This window comes from Macrosteles quadrilineatus, unplaced genomic scaffold (assembly GCF_028750875.1).
Source record: "Macrosteles quadrilineatus isolate MER2022 unplaced genomic scaffold, UCM_ALF_1.0 Scaffold_1__1_contigs__length_201487025, whole genome shotgun sequence".
In the NCBI taxonomy this organism is placed as follows: domain Eukaryota; kingdom Metazoa; phylum Arthropoda; class Insecta; order Hemiptera; family Cicadellidae; genus Macrosteles; species Macrosteles quadrilineatus.
This window is the reverse complement of record NW_026542594.1, coordinates 86,352,624-86,367,610: the sequence shown is the minus strand read 5'-3', so window position 1 is coordinate 86,367,610 and position 14,987 is coordinate 86,352,624. Positions and strand designations below refer to the sequence as shown.

General features: G+C 35.2%; 1 long non-coding RNA gene across 1 annotated transcript; it reads right to left on the bottom strand.

Annotated features, from left to right (window-relative positions):
- Positions 1–617: 617 nt before the first annotated feature.
- Positions 618–5,562, bottom strand: LOC128999946 (uncharacterized). Its single transcript, XR_008491350.1, has 3 exons — positions 5,208–5,562; positions 3,101–3,259; positions 618–762 (listed from the first exon to the last, which is right to left on the bottom strand). It is a non-coding gene; the product is annotated as an uncharacterized LOC128999946 (long non-coding RNA).
- Positions 5,563–14,987: the final 9,425 nt, after the last annotated feature.

Here is a 14,987-nt window from a genome sequence, read left to right as displayed (position 1 = left end):
TAAACCATATACAAAAATAATACGTCAATGATATATGTATATGGAATGTATATTTTGTACAAGCTAAACTGAAGCAATAATATGTAAATTTAAGTATTATTTATGTAAATCATCTTAATTATGTACAGTAATGCAAAAAATATCTGAATCTAATTAAATTGTATTAAGAATCAATTTATCCAATTATGTTTAGCACCTAAATAAACATAATAATAAATGTTCTGTCAGTAATCAACATAAGAAAGATGGATTAGTTCTCAGCTAAAGTCAATTATTATAAAAATATTACTCATCCTAAAAACTTGAGGCACTTTTAAGGGTGACTCTTTAGGCGATAAACTATGGTCAGTACGGTAGTACTATGAAAACTGCGGTAAGTTCTAATTTATTTTTTAAAATTGTCTTCACTCATTCATGGTGTGTTAGTATTTGTTTGAATTGAATGCATAAAAATGTGTTACTTTATAGGAAACAAATTCTCATTAATCAAAAGGAAAACTAATCATTCTAGAATTGCATAACATTATAACATAATATCATATAATTAGTAATTAGAATTGAATTTGTACCCAACAAAACTAAAATCAGAACAGTAGGCAATAAGTACAAAGTACAGCTTTACAATTAAAAATGTAATCTTAATAAATCAAGTACAGCTTTACATTTGAAAATTTAATCTTCGAGCCTGCCGGAACCATTCATTAACCTTGGTTTCAAATGCCTTGTATGTGACATTGTCTCCGTGAGACGCTGCAACAACACCTGAAACATGATTTTACAATGTGATACCACAGAGTTTTCACTATAATTGTTATGTTATAAGCAAGTGTTAATGTGTTTGATTCAGTTTTTTCTCATAAGGTCGTTTCTACTTTGTCCTTTAACTTAGAAGAAGACTTTTTACGGGGGTTCAAAACAATTTACCCTTGATAATCCGACATGGCGGTGATGCCACTGGACACTAATTAGTTAATACTAAATACTTTATGAGTATAAACTCGGGAATATTTTGCAGGGCCGGTTTGAGTAGTAAGCATAGTACGTGGTCGAAGCAAAGCAAAATGGCGCATCCAATGTTCAGGATTAAGGAGACCCACAAATAGACTCGTTCATCAACACTTCTCTGTCATCTACTTGGACTGGTCTGGTAGACCTTTGCATGTTTTAGACATAGCCTACATACTCTAGCTTATTCGTGTATCCAGAAATAATCATTACTAATAACAGTGCCGTAATTAGAGTACTTGCGGACCTAGATCAAACTAACCTCAGTTAGCCTATCCTACGATCACGGCGAAATCGTTAACATATCCTGTGATCATGAAACCATTGCCACCTACGATCGCCATGAAATTGGGAAAATCACCACACATTGGTAGTCAAACATTTTTGGCAAACTGACATTCTAATGGGCCTATTTAAGTAAATGTCCGATTATTGAGAGCCAACTGTAGTTACCTAGATTAATAGAGGCCAAGTAATGATTTACAAAAAGTTTTTTTATGTTATGGATATCAAATACCCCCGCCACAGCAACCCTGCAGACTAAGCAAATTTCCATTTACTGGGCTGGATTTCTACTTAAGTACAGTAGAGTCTCGCAAACTCGGCACTCGATAACCCGGCAGTCTGGATAACTCGGCCATCACCTGGCTCAGAAAATTAGTGATTTTTGAGTACGACATGAGTTAAACATGGGCTCAAGTTAAATCATTCCCAACTTGTACCAAGGATTTATTGTACTATATCTGATGACTTAATACTGACTTGTAATATAAATATAAATAAATAAGGCAGCTAAAAGGATTACAAATTGTATGGTTCTTATTTATAACCCTAGTTCCCAATAACCCGACATTTCACAAACTCGACACCCTTCCAGTCCACATTACGCCGAGTTTTCGGGACTCTACTGCATTCCCTTAAAATTGTAAGATTTATTTCCTATTTAAATAGGTAACATTGATTATAATGAGTACTGTACTTAGGTTCGCTGCTACAAGGAAGGAAGGTATTGAAGTGTTTTTTTATTTCAATTGAAATGTTCATAAACTAGAATGAAACAAACAAAATTGTCAAATTTGACAAAAATATATTTATATAGCCTACAAGCAAACTAGCCTACAACAGTTTTTCTCCATGAGAATAACATATAAATTATTAATTTACAATATTTTTCGATTATCTCCGTAACCGATAGGCATACAACAACGCTTCAATATACAAAATGATTTCTTTTATAAGCTATACAAAATGGTATGGAAAGAAATCGTGAAGTTTTGTGTTTTTAGAGTCAAAAATCAGAAAACCCAATTTTTACCCCATAAAACCACACATAAACCCTCGTTCCCATAGTCTGTTCAAATTATTTTGAATAAACGTAGGTTATACATTAGTACCAAATTTGATCAAAATCGGTTCATTTTTGATTGAGATATCGCGCTAACGGACATATACATACATATGTATATATTTCATATATATATATGAATTTAAACGGAGGGTGTTTTTGGCCTATGGAGGACCCCAAAATGAAAAAGTAAATCGGTCCCGGGTCGAGGTCTTACCATGAGACCTACAGTAATAGCTTATTCCCTATATGGGAAATTCGCTAAAAGAATTTAAACTTGTTGTTAGCTTGTTAAAATTTTCCTTTAACTTTTTTTATAACTATTTCTTCTTTTTCTTTTTGATATTTTCTGTTTTTGTTGGTTTAAATTAGGGGCCCCAAATAAAGTCTCCGGTTGGGAACATAAGAGGGTTTTAATTGAAACTAATGATGAATATAGAACGGATTCACGTTTAACATTAGCCTATTAGTTTTAGAAGAAAAAAAACGGCATCTCATCCTTACAAATTTCTCCCACAGTCTCCCCATGATTAGATACAGATTAGATTGAAATAAATCAAATATTTCACACACCTTTAAAAAAAGAGTGTTCATAAATATTAAGTTGGGTAGCTTTTTAAAAATAGATTTAAAATTATAACTCAAACAAAAGAGTTAATCACTGCTCCCCAGGTAAAATAACTTTTCAGGGACTATTATTTAAATTCCATTAGATTCCAGTAACTATTAGTAGGCAACTATTATACTCACTCTCCAGTGTTTTATGAAGTTGAGGCTGTGGAGGGTCCTCTTTCCCTTCCTTCCCTCCCAACTGAAGCTAACATCTACTTCGTTTGTCCGCGATCTGATGAGGGCTCGACAGCCAGAGTCCACCACTGTTGCGCCCCCAATCCTTTGGAAGAAGTCGATCTACAAAAACAAAAAAACTTTTTAGTCATATTTAATCGTTTTATACTTTCGGCTAAGTACCTTCTTAGGTGTGTTTGACTGTTATAACCATTCTATTTCCCAAAACAATAAGTAAATCCAGACCTGATTCCACAACTGGCCCCTAGGAGTGAACATAACATAACCTAGATACAGCAACAGAAGGTATGTTTTTTAAATTAGGCCTATTTGTTGCATTCACAATTAATTAAGTTTATCTTATTTACTTATGACAGATATACCTATCCATGCATAAGCTAACTTAATTCCTTGTAATAATTGTTGAATGAAATTGTGTATGCCTAAGGCCCATGTTATATGGACAGAAAAAACGCGACAGATTTTTCGCCGCGTAGACGCCAAGCCTACCGAGCAATGGACGTCACTGTGTGCAAGTTATACTCGTACGAACGTTTTATCTGTCGCATCGGACACTGTAAACCTGGCGTCAGCGTGGACAACGCGACCGGACCGGTAAAACTGGCGGAAAAAACGCGACAGAAATTATGCGAGTACCTACTGTTATACGGGCAGCTTTTACACAGCAGATCCGTGCTTCACCCCACCATACTTCTCCGACAGGATAGTTCCCAGGCGACTTATCGGGAGTGGAAATTCACAGTTCGGCGACCTTCGGGCTCCCTCGGAGCCTGTCGCGGCATGTTTACTGCTCGTATAACAGCTCCCTGGCGTCGATGACACAGCGTGATTGCTGATTGTATAACAGCACTGAATTTGTAGATCAGCGTCGGCGTTTTATCTGTCGCGTTCTTGCTGTCCGTATAACATGGGCCTAAGTTAATTAGCATATAGTATAGTTACCTATTAGTCATTTGTAAATAAACAAACCGTCTAACAAAAACTGGACAAGTTCAAAAACCCTTAGCCAAAAAATTAACTTATCTCTTGATAATTTAACATAATGAAGCATATAATTAGTTGCGTTAAAATCTTAGTGTAGGCCTGGGAATTACCATTACCTACTGTAAATTTAAAAAACATCAAGCGTAACTTAAAACACAGAGGATACTCGTCCAGTAACAGGACGTGGATTAACTTAGGCGTCCGGCACTGACGTCACAGGGTTGTGAGGGCCCGGAACGCCATTACCACAACGATACGATGTACAACCATCGGTGTTTGTGGTGTAGTGGATAGAGTGCTAGGCTGATTAACGCAAGAGGTCCCTGGTTCGAATCACATCGGTAACTTTAACTTTTTGTCAAAGATTTTGCTTTGAATGCCATTAACTATACATCTTTTGTTAGAATTTTTGGCATTTATAATTTTATATTATGAACATAATTTAACCTTCATTCATTATCATTTTTCATTATCAGCAAGTTTGGTTGGTTAGGTTAGGTTATGACAGTAACTGCTGGACGCCTAATCCACGTCCAGTTACCGGATGCGTATCCTCTGCAAATTTAAAAACCCTGTAACTTACTAATGTGCTAATTAATAGGCCTAACCTAAGTTAGTTAATATCGTAGGCCTACTTGATAAAATCTTGGCTGCACTTTAGTTTCTGTCCTACATTTACTCACATAACTCAAGTTACCTAGTACTTAACTGCATGTTTGGTTAAGGTTAGTCCTAAGTTAAGTTTAGAACAGTTTCATCAGCTGGTAGCACAAATAGGCCTACCTATTTGTGTAGTACCGTACCTAAATAGGTACCGTACTAGAAAACATGTTCTAGTATTCGTGGCTAGTAGTCCTATAATAGTAAATGTAGGACAGAAACTAAAGTGCAACCGAAATCTTGAAAGAATACACACCTACCGAAAATATCATCCAAGACCAGTAAAAATGAAGATGTAACTCAAACCTTCTTTATCCAATTGTCTGTGATGTAACTTAACTTAGCCTAGCCTAATTAAAATCCAGTATTTGTAAGTTTAGACCATAAATAAAAGCAGAACACTTACCTTTGAGGGTTGTAGAAAATTGATGATGAATTGAAAACATAAATAAGTTAGGTTGATCTAGCGAAAATCTTAAAAGTAGGCCTAGGACCAACGGTAACACCGATGGCCAATAAACTTCTTGATTCTTGAACTTAAATAAGTTACAACTGTAAAATAAACTTTTAAAACTAACTAAAAAACTGAATAATTAACAGCTAAGTTTTGGAAACAACGATTGAAATATTGATCTCGAAGAGGGCAGAGACTACACAGAATAAAAAGCAGAAGAGATAAAGTAAAGAACTCGAACTGCAGCAGAAACACAGAACTAAACAACTAAAACGAAAACAAAAACAACAATGGCGGCCTCGGCTGACGGCTAGTCGGCGTTACGGTACTGTCCGACCCATTCGATACTATCGTGCTAATACGATTTTCAATGCATATCGAAAGACCAGTAATGCTCCGTGTAAAAAGGATTTATGATTTATTTCAGTTATACCTTAGTAATAATAATAATATTAGTTATTAATTATTAACTTATTTAGTTTTTCTAACTTAGACTGTAGTAGTTACATAAATTTAAATTAATCATAACTGCCCAGTAAGCTATCGAATAGAAATATCGAGCCTATCAAGTTCGATGTTGATATTGACTATCGATATAATTCTAGTATCTATCAGGCTAGCTTCGATATTTTTATTCGGATCCAATAAGTCAACACTGCAACCCCAACCCCAATCCCAAACCGGTTCGGTCTAACTACACTTCTTGGCTTGGTGAAGGAATTCTACAAGTGACCTTCGCACTTGCCACCCCCTTTGTATTACAGTTCTTTGTCTAGCTGCCTGTATTGTAAATTCCTACTGTCCCTTCTTCTAAGAAAAACTTTCTCTAAAAGCAGCTGTTTGGTCTGAGTGAAAATATATCTTTCTCAAGGCTTTGAGCAAAATTTACAAATCTATCTGGTATGAATCCAGGAAAATGGTTTATGTATATTTGACGTAAATAAATGTATATTTTACGTCAATATTAAAGTATATGGGATGTGAATAAGTTACATTCAGTATACATTAAATGTATCGAGAAATAGGCCAGAAAATAGGTTTAAATCAATCACATATTAATTAAGACAGTATTTCATGTTGACCTAAAACAAAAGGTAACGATATTTTCTATGTAAATATCAGCGAGTAAATTATATGTGAATTTTACATATTTCAATATACTTTACATAGTTTACCAAGATTGACCTAAAATATATGTATATAATACCTCGTGTGCTGACTGGGCCTGGTTTATATTTTGTTGTTATTTCTTTGTATGGTCGCCATTTCATTGAAAAATATTAAAGTCACCGGCATGGCAACCCATAAGGTCCATGTTAGTTTTTTTTTAAGATTAATTTTTTAGCTTATTTTTGAGCCTATTTTAAACTATAAAGGGATTCTGCACATCTACAGGAATATATCTTTCTAACAGTTAGTGATGCACAAGAGCTGAGAAAAAAGGATTTCAAGAAACTTGCTTAATATAAGCACATGCATATGCTTAATATATTATAGATGGACAATCTATATATATATATATATATATATATATACTAGTGGTCGTCCAGAGGTCGAAAACTCAACCAAAAACATGTAATGTACACGCATTGACTATTTGATACTGAAGTAGACATCCCACCTATATGGACCAGCTGTCGTCAATTTTTTTAATTATAAAACACTAGCTGTTGTACCCGTGCTTCGCAACGGAGAGGACACTGAAGCGAAAAATTCAATCTGTAATTCTGTTGTATAAAATAGTTACACATTCCCCTTTGGTTTCAGGAACATAACTCAATTGAAACAACTCTTAGTTTGAAAAAATATCTTTCTTTAAGGCTAGGCTAACTTATAAGGCTACCTAGTACAAATTATGAGGCACTGATGCAATTATGAAAATAATGTATCCAGAAGATTCAATTTTCAAATGATAAGCTTAGGCCCTACTTAAACATTTATTTCGTTGAAAAAAGTACATAGGTGTAAAGTAAATAAGGAAAAAATAATCGCACAACATAAAGCTCATTGAGTAAAGCAAAAAAACTGTTTACAGTATATTGATTTCACATTTTATAATTGATATGATTTACCGTAGCTACTGAGCTTTTTCCAAAGTTCAATCTCTACCTGCAGATCAGTGTATATAGATCGCAATAATAACCAAAAATTAACTAATGGAAAACTTGTATTACCTTTTGTTAGAAAGCCAACCACTATTATTGTTAATCAGGGCACAAATTTAATCAAATTAAAAATCAACAACATAATACATAACAGTTATTATTTTAACTTATTTCATAGTTCAAAACGTTTATGCATTTGCATTAATTTACATAATCATTTAAAACATTGAGTAAAGAAACATAGTTACGTTACAGATATTTAATTGATTATAGAAACAAAAGTGAATTGCGTGCAGCTTAGTTTTGTGATTTTCTCCATAGTCATATTAAAGCAGTGTTGTAAAAACAGTAAAAACACAACTACTAAAGGAGGTTTCTGGCTTTTTTTACATTTACAGAAAGTTTCTGTAAATGTAAAAAAAGCAAATGTGAAGTAATTGATAGAAGAAAATATAAGTAGTAGCTACCTCTGGACAGAATAAAAGTAGGTATAGTTGAAATGTAGTTTGTAAATTGAGTTAAAACACAAAAGAAAGTGTTAACATTGAGTCAGTTAAATCTTAAAACTGTACCAGTACATATATCTCTGTATAAGTTTGTAAAACCTATAAAAATCCTGATCCAAACATTTTTTTATCAGTTCAAATTTGTTAACAAAAAGCTACCATGTACCAAAATTATTCCAAATCATTTAAAACTAAAATGGTATAAGATTACCTGTTTCTGTCTATGATCCTAAATTTGTAGTAATGAGCTACCGGTTTCGAGGTTATAACCTCATCATTAGGCTCTTGTCACTCTTGCGAGGTTGTCGAGTTTTATAAACACATAAAACACTGACATTTAAATAAATAAAACACACGACATTGACGGACAAATACGATTTAACATAAATTCGGGATTTAGTTCCACACACGACGCGGCACGGGCAAATGTTTTGTCATAGATGTTTTGTGAGTCATGTCTCCACTCATTTAAGAGAACGGCTGGGCGTAGAAACTTGGTAGAGGTGTCCAAGGAAAGGTCTTGGTCTGTAGATGAGTTATCAAAAGAAAAAAAAAAGTAAATTCGCTTAGGGCTCTGCCCCAGAAGCCTTTAAAGATCCCTCCACAGATTTGTTTACATTTTGGTCATGTGGATAATACTTTATAATAAAACAGCTGTTAATTTTAAAATTGTATCTAAAAACAACACACATTTATTGGGAGTTACTGGATAGTCCAAAAGAAGTATTTGCAATGTTATTTTCTGATTTTAAAATTGATTTTCTTCTGTATCATGTCATGTGTTGCAATATAAACGTTCCATGACGAAATCAGTGGAAAATCCTTTTATCATAATAACTCTTACTATTATTTGTTATTTAACCATCTTATATCTATTTTACGGGTTGGTGTCTGCCTTTTTCACACCTTTTCCCTATATTTTATCATATTATTCCAGACAGATCATCATAGGTTCATGAGATTATTGTCATACATGCTTTCAATCATTGGAAAAATCATCGATTGTGTAATACAATACAAAATAATAATACAAGTGCAGAAGGGCAGGGTGCCCATTTGAGCCGTGTACATATTTTGTTAAAATAATAGTGGTTTACAGCAACTGGATAAAACATTTTAGAATATTTATGTACAAATATGTGTATGATTTAGAAAGTCATTAAGAAAACTGCAATATACTGCGGACTTTTCAGAGAGGTTACTTCTCGATGTATTCATTCAGCTTAGTGAAAACATAATATGGATATGTATACAAATAAGAACCTGAACTCTTAGAGAGCCTTTGAATGTTATTAGACTAACGAAAAGGGTTGTGCATGTTTACTAGCGCTACTCAGCAACAAAAACCATTTAATTTATCTCTAAAATATATATTCTTAAAGTGCACTGAGCAGCAGCCTAAAAAATCTATTTTGGCTGTAAAAATGGTCCAATGAGTAAAAGCTATCTAAGCAGCTACTGTCATGGAAGGTATGGGGAGAAAATTTCGCGCCGTTCCGGCCAAACCTCGCATGCGGGGTTGGTTCGGCAGATTGGCCACAGCCTAAACCCCAACTCTAACTTGTTAGCTGCGGAGATCTACCTTCTGCCACTGTTGGTCCACCTACAGAACCAAGTGAGGGGGGCCCTAGACTAAGGTGTAATGCAATCCGTGCCAAAAGTCTTGTGGCACTGGGAGCCTAATATTCAGAGTCTTAACGAAGCCTTCTGGGAACCAGGGGTAACCCAGTCGTACGCACCCCTTACCTCTCTAATCGGGTCACTGGGGAGGTGGACTTAAATACCCGGTATTCGTGAGAACAATGTAGACAATCTGACCCAAATGGAGGAGGAAGGTCTACTGAAATCTGACGATGACGACAAGCTCGCAGAAACCGGAAAGGAACGAAAAACGACTTTCCAGGGGCGAGTTGCAAAGATGGAGGATAGCGGATGCTTAAGCCAAAGGCGAAAAGGTGCTATCCAGAAGTGAGAGGAGGCTGGTGTGGGCTGCCAAGCACCCTAACTCTGCTGCCTGCAAAGCCAGTTCCTCCGGGAACGAGGATGCTGGGAAAAAGCAGAGCAAGGGTGGTACCCCCAAAGCTGACTCTAATGAAGCCTCCAGGAAGAAAGGTGGAGGCTGTGCTGACGCAGCCACAAAGGATTGGCTGGTGAAGCAAGTTCAGGAGCTGAGTCCTTTCAGGGAAATCTCGCTACGGCTTGCCCCAGCCAGAGACCTTGTGAAAGCTGTGAAGGTATATTTATGTGCCCAGCCCTACAAGGTCTACGTATGAGATCCCTCGTACGAAAAACGACTCCAGCGGCGAGTTGCAAAGACGGAGGATAGCGGATGCTTTAGACAAAGGCGAAAAGATGCTATCCAGAAGAGAGAGGAGGCTGGTGAGGGCTGCCAAGCACCCTAACTCTGCTCCCTGCAAAGCCAGTTCCTCATGGAACTAGGATGCTGGGAAAAATCAGGGCAAGGGTGGTACCCTCAAAGCTGACTCTAATGAAGCCTCCAGGAAGAAAGGTTGAGGCTGTGCTAACGCAGCCACAAAGGATTGGCTGGTCAAGCAAGTTCAGGAGCTGAGTCTTTTCAGGGAAATCTCGCTACGGCTTGCCCCAGCCAGAGACCTTGTGAAAGCTGTGAAGGTATATTTATGTGCCCAGCCCTACAAGGTCTGCGTATGAGATCCCTTGGCCTATTGATGGGAGATCAAAGGGAAGAACAGGTCACCATAGTCAAAAGGCTCTCTCGGTTCACCAAGGACCTGGGATTTGACGGAGAATGAGGACCTGTGAACGAGGGTGCACAATAAGCTGTTCTAGCTCTAGCTGCGATGCAATCCCATGGTAACTTGTAAGCCTGGCCCTCTGTTAAAAAAAAGCTACTGTCATGACAGAAAGGCCATATTCCTTTTGAACTAGATCACATCATCCTTTATAAGATACGTTGATTAACAATGCATGTAAACGTCAATATTTACGTAACAGCTAATTTACATTATTTTTTGTTTTTTGGAAATGCCACATTACTATGTCATTCACATTATTTGTTGCCAATGAAGCTGCACGACCATATAAATGAGGAGGCCCCTAACAGTTCAAGAATAAAAGCCAACTTCATTTTAAGTATATTCCACTACACCTAACATTCCGTAGAGAGATTATATTGACAACTTTATGTAACTGATAAGGCTGAGACAACTATTTCCCCCATGTCAAGGAATTCCAGCTTTACAGTAACCCCACAACCAAATTCTCAAAACTGTGCTAGAGGGTTATTCAATAGCACAGAAGTACGATATGAACTGACGCGACGTGAGGAAGGAAAAATCAAACTTACACTGTAACGGATATACCTCCCTTTAAAGTTAGAACGTGTCTTCCCAACAAACAGATTTTTTTCCAAATAAAATCATAGATTAATCTGCATTACACATTGATGAAATCACGGAAGTGTTTAGCTACAAAAGATCGACCAATACCATTTTAATACTATTTAAAGGTTAATCCAAAGAAAGAGATACCAGATAGCATACTAACAACTCCGATTACGTTCAGTATGGGAAATATCTTATTCATGAATGATCAACCATATTTGGTAACTAACGCAATTAAGGGGAGACTGAACCTTTTATGTCTTAAAAAATTAAATTTTTGTTTTTCGCCTAAAATTAATCTCCGTTTCTTCCTGATTAAGAAAATATGTAATACTTGAATATTAGAAAGCTTCTTATGATAACAATAAATAAACAAAGCAACTATACCGAGGTATCGGCCACACTATTCTTATGGCTTTGAGTGTGTGCTGCAAAGCTTTAAGTGTGTTTTTCCGAAAGTTTGTTTTTCTATCTTTAGGTACACATAGTTCAAAATCTGTAATTCATAGAAACTTAAAATTTTGCATGCATTAGTCTGGGTACTTGGTGAGTACATTAAACCAATCATATATTGATTAGTTATAAAATTTCATTTAAAAAATAATTTATTTTTATTTTTAGAATATCGCATAAAAATTTGTTTTTTTTTTAATGACTGAAAATAATTTTTATATTGATATATTTCTTTAAAAAGAGGTTTAACATAAAGATATAGATGTGATAATTAAGTGTGCAAAAAATTCAGTATGATAGGTTTAGTAGTTTTCGTGCTATATGTACTTAACCCTTAGAGAATATCCATTTAAAAAGCATTGAACCAGAAAAGGTACAGTCTTCCCTTAATTTCATTATTGTTTTTACACTTATTAATCTTTAAACAATGCTAAATGCTCAAAATATGTATAATTTCACTCAATTTATCGCAGTTAGATGAATTAGCGTAAGCCTTGAAAGTAACCGTCGATTTCGACGGGTTTCACCTAGTATATAGATAATACGCTAAACCGATTTTTGTGAACAGAACTCTTCCCTCATTTTTGGACCGATTTTGATGATTTATGTGTCAAAAAAATTGCTCTGATCAGTAGTTTTACAAAGTGTTTCAATTTTTTTTAATTTTATTAGTTTGGGCAGGATCTTCCATCAAAGTTGGGTTTTCTCCCATAAGATTAACATGGGTTAATCGGAATCTAAATATTTAATTGGAAACTTTGTCTCTACTAATATGAAAGAACGGCTGGGCGTAGAGACTTGGTAGAGGCGGTGTCCAAAAAAAAGGTCTCGGTCTAGATGAGCCATAAAAAAAATAAGTAAATTCCCTTAGGACTCTGCCCCAGAAGCCTTTTAAGTTCCCTTCCCAGATTTGTTTACATTATCGTCATGTGGATAATTTTTCACTACTTTTCAATGAAACAGAATTCATTCCTACTACTGGAACGTCAGTTATTAATAATAATATGATGTTACACCATTTTGGAACGTTAGAAGGTAACATCATATTATTATCAATGAAACAGCTGTTAATATTTAAATTGTATTTTTAACAACATATATTATAGGGAGTTATACAGAGTTTGTCAAAAAGAAGTGTTTGCAATGTAATTTTCTGATTTTAACATTTATTTTGTTCTGCATCATCTCATGTTTTGCAATATAACGTTCAATTATGAAATCATTAGAAAATCTTAACACGTTCGCTACTGCAATAGTACAAAATTTTTCATTCACATAGACCAGCGACGCACATATGCGACGGCCGGCTTTTACCCATAGACTGCCGTCGCACATATGCGACGGCTAGTCACATTAAAATAGACTACCGTCGCATATTTGCGTCGGGATTCTAAGGTTATTCAAATGCTTAATATCTTTGTAACGGTCTATTTGAAAGCACTGAATTCCCTGCAGTGGTCTACAGAGATGTCTGACGCACACCTGCGTCGCTTGGTCTGTGGATATGATAATTGGTGACGTCATATGATAGTTGGAAAAACTGGTCTTTACTTTTCTGCATCACTGTATGTATGTATGCAGTATGTATGCTGCATTATCCAATGTAGCTTTTATATTTGCTCAGTTATAAACTGTTCTTTAATAATCTGTTATTTTTTTTACTTACTTTTACTTAAAAACACAAAAGAATTAACGAATCTTAATTAATTAGACCAAACGTCGCATATATGCGACGTTTGGTCTATTTCAAGAAAACTATGATAATTTTCACTGTTGTCTTCGCTGTAGACCGGGTGTCGCAAATATGCGACATTAAAAAAGGTTATAAAAAATACAGAAAAACAACAATAAATTATTTACAAACATAATTGTAGTGCATTACAATGTAAATGATCACTGTTTTACAGGTTTTCGCCCGTGGTCTGTGTGTACTGTTAACCAAGTGACAGCCGGTCTATGTGTAAGATTAAAATGTATGCCTCGGTCTGTGGCAATGACCGCGGCGTCGCATATATGCGACGCCCAGTAGCGAACGTGTTTTAATATTATAATAGTAACTCTTAAAATGATTTCTTATTGAATTATCTTATATCTATTGTACGGGTTGGTGTCTGCCTTTTTGACCACTTTTGCCGATATTTTGTCATATTATTCAAGACAGATCACCATAGGTTCATGAGATTATTTTCATACATGTATTCAATTATTGAAAATATTTTGATTGTGTAATACAATACAAAATAATACAAGTGCAGAAGGGCACGTTGCCCGTATGAGCCGTTTCCATATTTTGTAAAATTAATAGTGGTTTACAGCAACTGGATACATTTTAAAATAATTTGTATGAAGAAATATTTGCATGATTTAGAAAGTCATTAATCTGTTTTGTAAACTTGGCGAGGCCATGCTTGTAATATCTTAAATAAATATATTTGAAATTGAATTGCAGACTTTTAAGAGATGTTACTTCGATGTATTCATTCAGCTTAGTGAAAACACAATAGAGCCTTTGAATGTTATTAAACTAACGAAAAGGGTTGTACATGTTTACTAGCGCTACTCAGCAACACAAACCATTTAATTTATCTCTAAAAGAAATTTCTCAAAGTGCACCTGTAACTTACCCAGATAGTAACATAAACAAAATGCCCAAACTCGATACTGTACTACAAAAAATTCAGGTCAGCCATTTTAATGGGCTTGGATTCATTTTATTTATTTTATTCAATTTATTCATTCAGCTTATATTTCTCTTAACCAACGGATTATTTATCTGCAGAAGAAGTTCATTGTGCTCTTATCGTGTCTAATAACATCCAAACACAGAAACCTTGCCTAAAATAGTACTTGTATCTTGACAGATGTTTTGCAGTGGCCAATTACGTACTGTCACACCGTGGCCAACTTGGTTGGCCTTAAGTGAGATTTGTGAAAAATACACTTCGACTGTAAAACAAATTTCATAAAGAGTAATTACCATTTAAGCAGTTACTGTCCTGACAGTAAGGTCGTGTTCCTTTTGAACTAGATATCCTCATTTTTATATATAAGCTACGCTGATTACCAACAATGCATGTAAACGTCACTATTTACGTAACAATTTACAGTATTTGCTATTTGGAAATGCTTTGTCATTTGCATTATTTGTTGCCAACTAAGCCGCATGACCATATGAACGAGGTCCCTCATTTCATGAATAAAAGCCAGGTTCACTACAAGTATATTCCACTTTCCACTACACCTAACATTATGAAGATATATTATGTAATTAATAAGGCTCAATAACTTATAAAAGTTGTTGAGCGC